The sequence below is a fragment of the Hevea brasiliensis genome, chromosome 13, assembly GCF_030052815.1.
Source record: "Hevea brasiliensis isolate MT/VB/25A 57/8 chromosome 13, ASM3005281v1, whole genome shotgun sequence".
Lineage (NCBI taxonomy): Eukaryota > Viridiplantae > Streptophyta > Magnoliopsida > Malpighiales > Euphorbiaceae > Hevea > Hevea brasiliensis.
The window spans coordinates 41,922,265-41,930,136 of record NC_079505.1 but is presented as its reverse complement, the minus strand read 5'-3'; the positions used below and the strand labels follow the sequence as shown (position 1 = coordinate 41,930,136).

Here is a 7,872-nt window from a genome sequence, read left to right as displayed (position 1 = left end):
CTGGAGCCTAAGCTCTGATACCACATTTGTCACGACCCAACCTATGGGCCAGACTGGCACTAGGACCTGGGCCAGCCTAAAGCCCCCGAGGCCCGTAGTAAGCCTAATTATTCATTAATCCAACTCTAAGGCACATTTGGGCCTAATATCAAGAAATCAACCGGACGGAGTCCGACCATAAAGTGGACCTTTCAACGGGGAGTTTTTGACTCACCCGACCTGTAAACAAAATATATCATAAATTGGGGAGCTCAGCTCACCCTCCACATACTCATATCAACATAAAGATAAATGGGAGCTCAGCTCCCTCATCCAGTCCATCAAACATGCATATAGTAATTTTACAGGTCCACATAACAATTTATATTATAGACCCGAATCAATTAAATATTTCTAACACATGCGAAAATTTCTGGAAGTTTATAGAATTACACTAACATTAGAAAACGACCTGCGATGGAGAAAAGCAGGTTAACTTCAAAAATATCCTCCTGTGGCCTGAAAAAATATTGAACAGGAGTGAGCGTTCGACTCAGAGAGTAAAATATCAATTTTAACCATAATCTCTATAACTATTTAAAACTAATGCACCCTGTGGAGTGAAATGCAGCATCAGTAATAAATTCACATCATAACAGCAAAAAGGTAATTTGGAGCACTCACACACCCAATAATATCAATCATAATATATGGGAGCTGATCTCCTATACAGCTCTCTTAAATCCAACCTGGTGCCAGCGAAGAACTCAAGCCGGACTTTCGCTTAATAAACCAAATCGGGGTCCCAGCGAAGAACTCAAGCCGTGACTACCCCCGAAGGATCGGGTCCCAGCGAAGATCTCAAGCCGTGTCTACCCGTCCTATCCATAGTCCACACCACATCACACGCACGCCAACACACTCACACTGCTCCAAATTACCACAACAACATACATGGCACTTTCACAGTTATGAATGCAACATAAATCGTGCCTAAAGTTTATCTACTTAGATATATACATATAAGTGATGCATGGGCATGCTTGAACATATAATAATAGTGAAATTACAATTAAAATTAATATTTTACTCACAGACTTGACAACGGTCACTGGGGCGGCTGGGCGGAGGAAGAAGGCTGTCCCGGCTCACCTGACAATCACATTACAATTATTTAATACAAATGACTCAATACAAATCAAGAAATGACCAAATACGTCCTAAGTCGAGCCGAAAATCCGGCAGAGTCTCCCCTATACCTAGGACCTACCCAACCTGCAAAAGGGCTCAAAACACACTTCTATATATTCACAACCCATATATCCACAACTCAATCTCATCACACAGCCCCTCCTAGGCCTATCAAATCAATCATCCATCACAATATATAAAATTTCAATTTAGTCCTTATAATTGATCATTTTTGCAAAAACTGCCCAAATAAGCTCTAAAAATTCTAAAACTTTGCCCCGCGGTCCTTAACAATATTACTAGGCTATTGCAAAAAGAATCATAATTTTCTGAGCTACCACGAATATTTTATGAATTTTTAATCCTATTTAAGCACTAGAAAATTATGAAAAGCAAGGTTCGGGTTTACCTTTGCCTATTCCGACTTCGGGAACGCGCTCGGGATGTCTGACAATGGTGGGGTAGCCAAAACCTCGATCCAATTCGGAGACTTTTCCGGTAGCGGGTCTGTCTGGCCGAAAATTCACAGACCCGGACAACTGTCGAATTTCCGCGAATTGAGAATACCTACACGAAGCCCACAACACGAGGGTTAGTATAAAATTTTTACGGAATTTTCTAAGCTCATTTAATGCTCGGAAAAACACTGCGAAGTTCCGTGGGACCCACCGAGAAATGGTGTCGAAAAATTTTGAAATTTATATCCCCGTGAAGCTCTCGACGAGTGGAGCACTCGGGTACTCTCGGTTTTCTCGTGGGGTTTACGGTTTGTGAGAAATCTAGCCCAAAAGTCAAAATGGGCTAAAACTTCCCGGGCAAAAATTGGACAAACCGCTCTATGGATTTCAGTGTTCTTGGTGTCTATGGAAAGCGCTCGACGAGTAGATGAGTTTAGACACAAGACCCAGTCCGATTGGTGGCCAGATCGGCCGAATTTTGGCCGGGAAGTCGAAAAGTCGCACGCGCGCAAGGGGGCGTTCGCGCGCATTTTCCGGCCGCCTGGGGCGTCGGCCGGCCGTGGGGGAGGGGTGGGCGGCGCGCCGGCGAGCTAGGGTGGCAGGGGAGGTGGCGGCGCGGCAAGGGGAGGAGGGAGGAGAGAAAAAATGGGAGAGAAGGGGAGGGAGGTCGGGACGCGCGCGGGGAGGAGGAAGAAAAAGAAGAAGACCGGTCCGATCCGGTCCGGTTCGATTCGGCCGGTTCGATTTAGGATACAAAATTTTGAATTTTTACTCTACCTTGGGACCGAAAACGAGGTCCAAAAATTATGAAAAAATTTCAGAAAACTCAGAAAAATTTGTAGACTCCAAATATATTTTTAGTTTTGCCACATGGTCTTTAAATTAATTTTTAAAAATCATCTAAATTTATATTTTCGGAAAATCGAACCCGATTTTTAAAATCCGAAAAATCTCAAATAATTTCTAAAAATTTAAATAAAATTAAAATATCAATAATACTCATAAAATAATAAAATTTAAAATTTTGGGGTGTTACAATATTATTAATAATTTTTTCTTTAAATAGAAATTTTAGTTATTTATGAAAAAAATATTGTACTTAATAAATTAAAAAGTGTGTGCATATATATTTATACACACACAGTAACATAATTTGCTTCCTATAAAAATTTAAGAATGCTTAGAATTCTTCTTAAACAAAACTATTATTATTATTATTATTATTATTATTATTATTATTATTATTATTATTATTATTATTATTATTATTATTATTATTATTATTTAATTTTATAATATTTTTATTTTATTTAAAAAATACCTATTTTTATAATATTTATTATAATTTATAATTATAATTGTATTAGAATTAGAATAGTTGAAAATATTAATTAAAAATTATAGTAGTCAATTAAATATAATCTTTCATTGTAATGATATTAATACTTATAGGATTATAATTATAGAATTATTGTATTAAGAATTGTAATATGTTTTTTAATATAAGTAGAAATATTAAAATTTTCATTTATATTAATTATTGTAATATTAAAAATTAAATTATTAGGTGTTTAGTGATAATATGCTAGCTGCTAATATAAACATCAGCTAGAAACAACCAAAAAATATATACAGCCTGATAAATTCCTAAAAAGTCTGAAAGTTTTCCCCTTTTTGTCATCAGCAAAAAAGATGGGACCAATCCCACTTTAATCGGAATCATGCGAAAAAGACGATCATCGAACGATCTAGATCGCTTGGTGAGATTTTTGAGCTTTTTCAATACCCGTAATCTAAATATAATTATATGATAATTATTAACAATTTATGGACTTTGTTTAGGTGCGATCAGATCAGCATAGCTTATCGCTACTCAGATCAAGTTTTCGGCCCGGTCCGGACGCTCGGTGGGTTGTCCCGAAAGGTGATCGTGTTTATAGTTGTTTTAAGTGTTTTTAGATGTTCCAAACATGTTTCAAGTAGCAGAATTTGCAAAGATAATTCCGAACTCAAGTTGTGTGGTTTTACCTTGATTAAGCTAGCTGATTAATTTGTATAATATTCTTGGTATGCTAAAAATAATTAAAATAAACTTTATGGACTTTAAGATGATTGGAAGGACCCCTAGGAATATTTTTGGAATTTTTGGAGGATTTTTTATAATTAATTGGACTGTATAGGAGTTAGGGACCTGAGCTAGATTAGATTAGGCATATAGGCCCTGGATGAGCATTGTAATTGTTGTTGTAGGCTTGAGGCCCTGTGTGTTGCGTTTTTGTTGAGTTTTCATGCAGGGGATTAGGTCTAGTTATAGGAGAGACTCTACTAAAATTTCTGCAAGACCTTAGGATTTATTCTTGCTTCTGTAGATTAAATTAATTGGTTAATTTGTCAGTCAATTTATAGAAGTCATTGTGTTTATATAGGTGATTGGGGCCAGCCGTCTTCTTCTTCTAGCCAGACTAGCTATAGGTGGGTCTTTAGCTCTGTGAGTTGGATATTGATTATTTTTGTAATTTCAATATATTGCATGCTCATGCATTTTATAAATATATTTACATACTTAGTTAAATAAATTAGGAGTATTCTTTTTGTTGCATATTTATTTGTTGATAATTACTTGTGTTTGCCACCCTCAAGATAATTAGGAGCTCTATGTGCATTATATATGGCATATGATGGATATGGATTTGACGGGTAGTTGCGACTTGAACTAGTCTCATTGGAGCTTGGTCCTTATGAATATGCAAAATCAGGGTGAGGCATTGCTTTGAGTTGATCTTGCTGGCTCTCACACTTGGATTTAAGCGAAAGTCTAGCTTAAGTTGAGCTCACTAGTGGGATTTAGATTGAAAGAGATGTATAGGAGATTAGCTATCATATTTATGCATTAATGTGATATTTCGAGTATGTGAATAGCTCCAAATTATCTTCTCTTGCAAATATTGAGTGAATTGTTTGTTAGATGTGCATTTCATGGTAAAATTATATTGGTTTTAGGTAGTTGTAGAAATTATATCTGTAATCAACATCTAAACTCACTAAGTCAAACGCTTACTCCTATTCAATAATTTTTCCCCAAGTTACAGGAGGAGTAATTTTCTTCAGAGTCTAACTTACATTATTTTCCCACAGGGTACCATATTGTTACATAGGAATTTTTATTTATTATTAGTTTATATAATTATTTATTTTATTCTTAGAACTCTGTTGTGATACTATTTTATAAATATATTATATTAATTAATGAAAAATTAAATGGTTTAAGCATATTGGTATCAAGGTTGAGCTAGGCTCCCCTAGTTGTGGATTTTGATTTATGGGGTTGAGGTAGCCCAAATTGATTTATAATATTTTATTTTATTTTTATTTATTTTGTTTTGTATATTGGAATTTTAATTTGGGATTGGTTATGAGTTTGAGAATAATGAGACTTACTACGAGTCTCGGGAGCTTTATACTGGTTTAGATCCTAGTGCCAATCGGACCCATAAAATCGGTTCGTGACACCTATGATTTCATAATAAATAATCATTAATGGTGTGAGTATAAATTTTTTAAAAAAAATTAGGAGTCTGTAAATATCTAATAAACATTAGCAACTAAATGAATCTCTATATTGCCATTTGAATGCCTATTTGTTTCATTTACTTTTTATTTTTTTATAATTTTATTTTCTCAACTAGTTAATAAATATCCACATCGGGACACTCATAGGCTCACTCCTCTTGGGGTCTCTGTTTTTTTTTTTTTTTTCTAGTAGATGCACACACAGTGTTTAGGGACAGGACTTGACATTTTGGTAAAATCATAATAAATTTACCAAGATCCCTCGTCCTATATAAGCATTCTAAGTATACACTCTCAGAAACAATGTGAAATCCTAAAGGACCTTTAAAAAATATATAATTTATCTACAAAGAGATAAAAATATTTAAATTAATTTTATAACAAATTAATTTAAAAATATTATTAATAATTTTTTACTTAAATAGAAATTTTAGTTATTTATGAAAAAAATATTGTACTTAATAAATTAAAAAGTGTGTGCATATATATTTATACACACACAGTAACATAATTTGCTTCTTATAAAAATTTAAGAATGTTTAGAATTCTTCTTAAACAAAACTATTATTATTATTATTATTATTATTATTATTATTATTATTATTATTATTATTATATTTTTATTTTATTTAAAAAATACCTATTTTTATAATATTTATTATAATTTATAATTAAAATTGTATTAGAATTATAATAGTTGAAAATATTAATAAAAAATTTATAGTAGTCAATTAAATATAATCTTTCATTGTAACGATATTAATACTTATAGGATTATAATTATAGAATTATTATATTAAGAATTGTAATATGTTTTTTAATATAACTAGAAATATTATTAAAATTATATTAAAATTTTAATTTATATTAATTATTGTAATATTAAAAATTAAATTATTAAGTGTTTAGTAATAATATGCCAGCCGTTAATATAAACATCAGCTAGAAACAACCAAAAAATATATACAGCCTGATAAACTCCTAAAAACTCCGAAAGTTTTCCCCTTTTTGTCATCAGCAAAAAAGAAAGAGGAGATAGAGTACAAAAAAGAAAGCCATAATCTTGAGAGCAATTCCCATTCAACTTCATAAAATCACCACACTTTTGTTGCTCAAAAAGATTAAATAATTCAACATTAAATCCCAATCAATGTACCTGGGAGTGAATATGGTGGCTGCCGCTTCTTCAAAATGTCAATCAAGTTTTCTTCTTCATCAGTCGAGCGTTCTTCTTCTACACCTGCTTTTCTTTCCTTTCATTTGGGGATCGATTGGTTGTTTCGTTTTGGCCATGGGAGAGTTTTGAAGATTTCGGCTAAAAGAAAACAGATTTTATTCTTCATCAGTTGAGGTTTTGAAGGTTTCGGGTAAAAGAAAACAGAAAATAGAGAGATGATGAGTTAGGGATTCGTAGGTTTGAGAGGACTTGGGGTTTCTTGTAACTGATAATGGGAAAAAGAAATTTAATTGCTGCAGAGAGTGATTGATTGATGGTAGCAGTTTCTTGCACTCAAGAAACCGTTGGCACAAAGAATTTTGAAAATTTTAAAGGAAAAAGAATTCTTCATGAAAAAATAAATTTTGACCTTTTAAAACAAGCAATTTGACATGGATTGGGCCAAATAGACAATTTGGCTTAAAAAGATAAAGCAATTTGTACGGACTATTTATTATTTTTATTTTAAAAAATAATTTAATATATATTTTATTATATTTTATAATAGTATAATTATATTACAAAATTTTAACAATATAAAAATTTTAATTAATTATAACTATATTTCAAATTCAATAAATAAATAAGTTAATTAATAGATTTTCTCAATTAGTTTTTGAATTTTTAATATATATAAAAAGGATAAATAAAAAGAAAATATATAGGCTACTCGGTGAAATATCATTATTAAAATTTTTATATTTTAAAAATAATTTTTTTAAATATATATATATTTAAATTTTCTAAATAATATATATATAACTCATCCTTTTTAATGTAATTAAAATTATGATTAAAAAATAATTGATTTGAGGGATGTATAATATGATGAATATAGTTTTATAATGTTTGAAATTGTAAATTTAAGGAAATTTTAAAATTTTGAAAAAAATACTAAAAATAATTTTAGATTTTAATAGTTGAAATTTAAAAATATTTAGATAAATTAATATTTAATGTGATAGGTTAACTTTTATAAATAAATTTAAAAATAAAGATAATAAAAAATATGCCATATAGTAATTTTTAAGTATGCTTTTAGTCTATGTGGCACACTGTAATAAAAGAGATGCCACATGTGTAGATTATTTATTATTTTATTTTAAAAATATAATTTAATATGTATTATACTATAAATAGTCATTTTGCCCACGCATTACGCAGATTATTTATTAGTTTATTTTCACAACGTAATTTCATATGTATTTTTTATATTTTTTATTTTCATAATCATATTACAAAATTTTATTATTGATAAAATTTTAAATATTTGTAATTTTATCTCAAGTATTGATAAATAAATAAGATATTAATACATTATTTTTTAAAATTAATTGATATAGTCATATATCAATAAAATGATAAACAAAGTAGAAAAAAAAATGTTATGCCATGACCATTTTTGAGATATCATTATTAAAATTCTTAGACTAAATATAAAAATGTTTTTAAAATTAA

General features: G+C 30.6%; 1 long non-coding RNA gene across 1 annotated transcript; it reads right to left on the bottom strand.

Annotated features, from left to right (window-relative positions):
* Window positions 1–414: 414 nt before the first annotated feature.
* LOC131171873 (uncharacterized) lies at window positions 415–6,815 on the bottom strand. Its single transcript, XR_009142523.1, has 4 exons — window positions 6,355–6,815; window positions 1,580–1,737; window positions 1,074–1,131; window positions 415–498 (listed from the first exon to the last, which is right to left on the bottom strand). It is a non-coding gene; the product is annotated as an uncharacterized LOC131171873 (long non-coding RNA).
* Window positions 6,816–7,872: the final 1,057 nt, after the last annotated feature.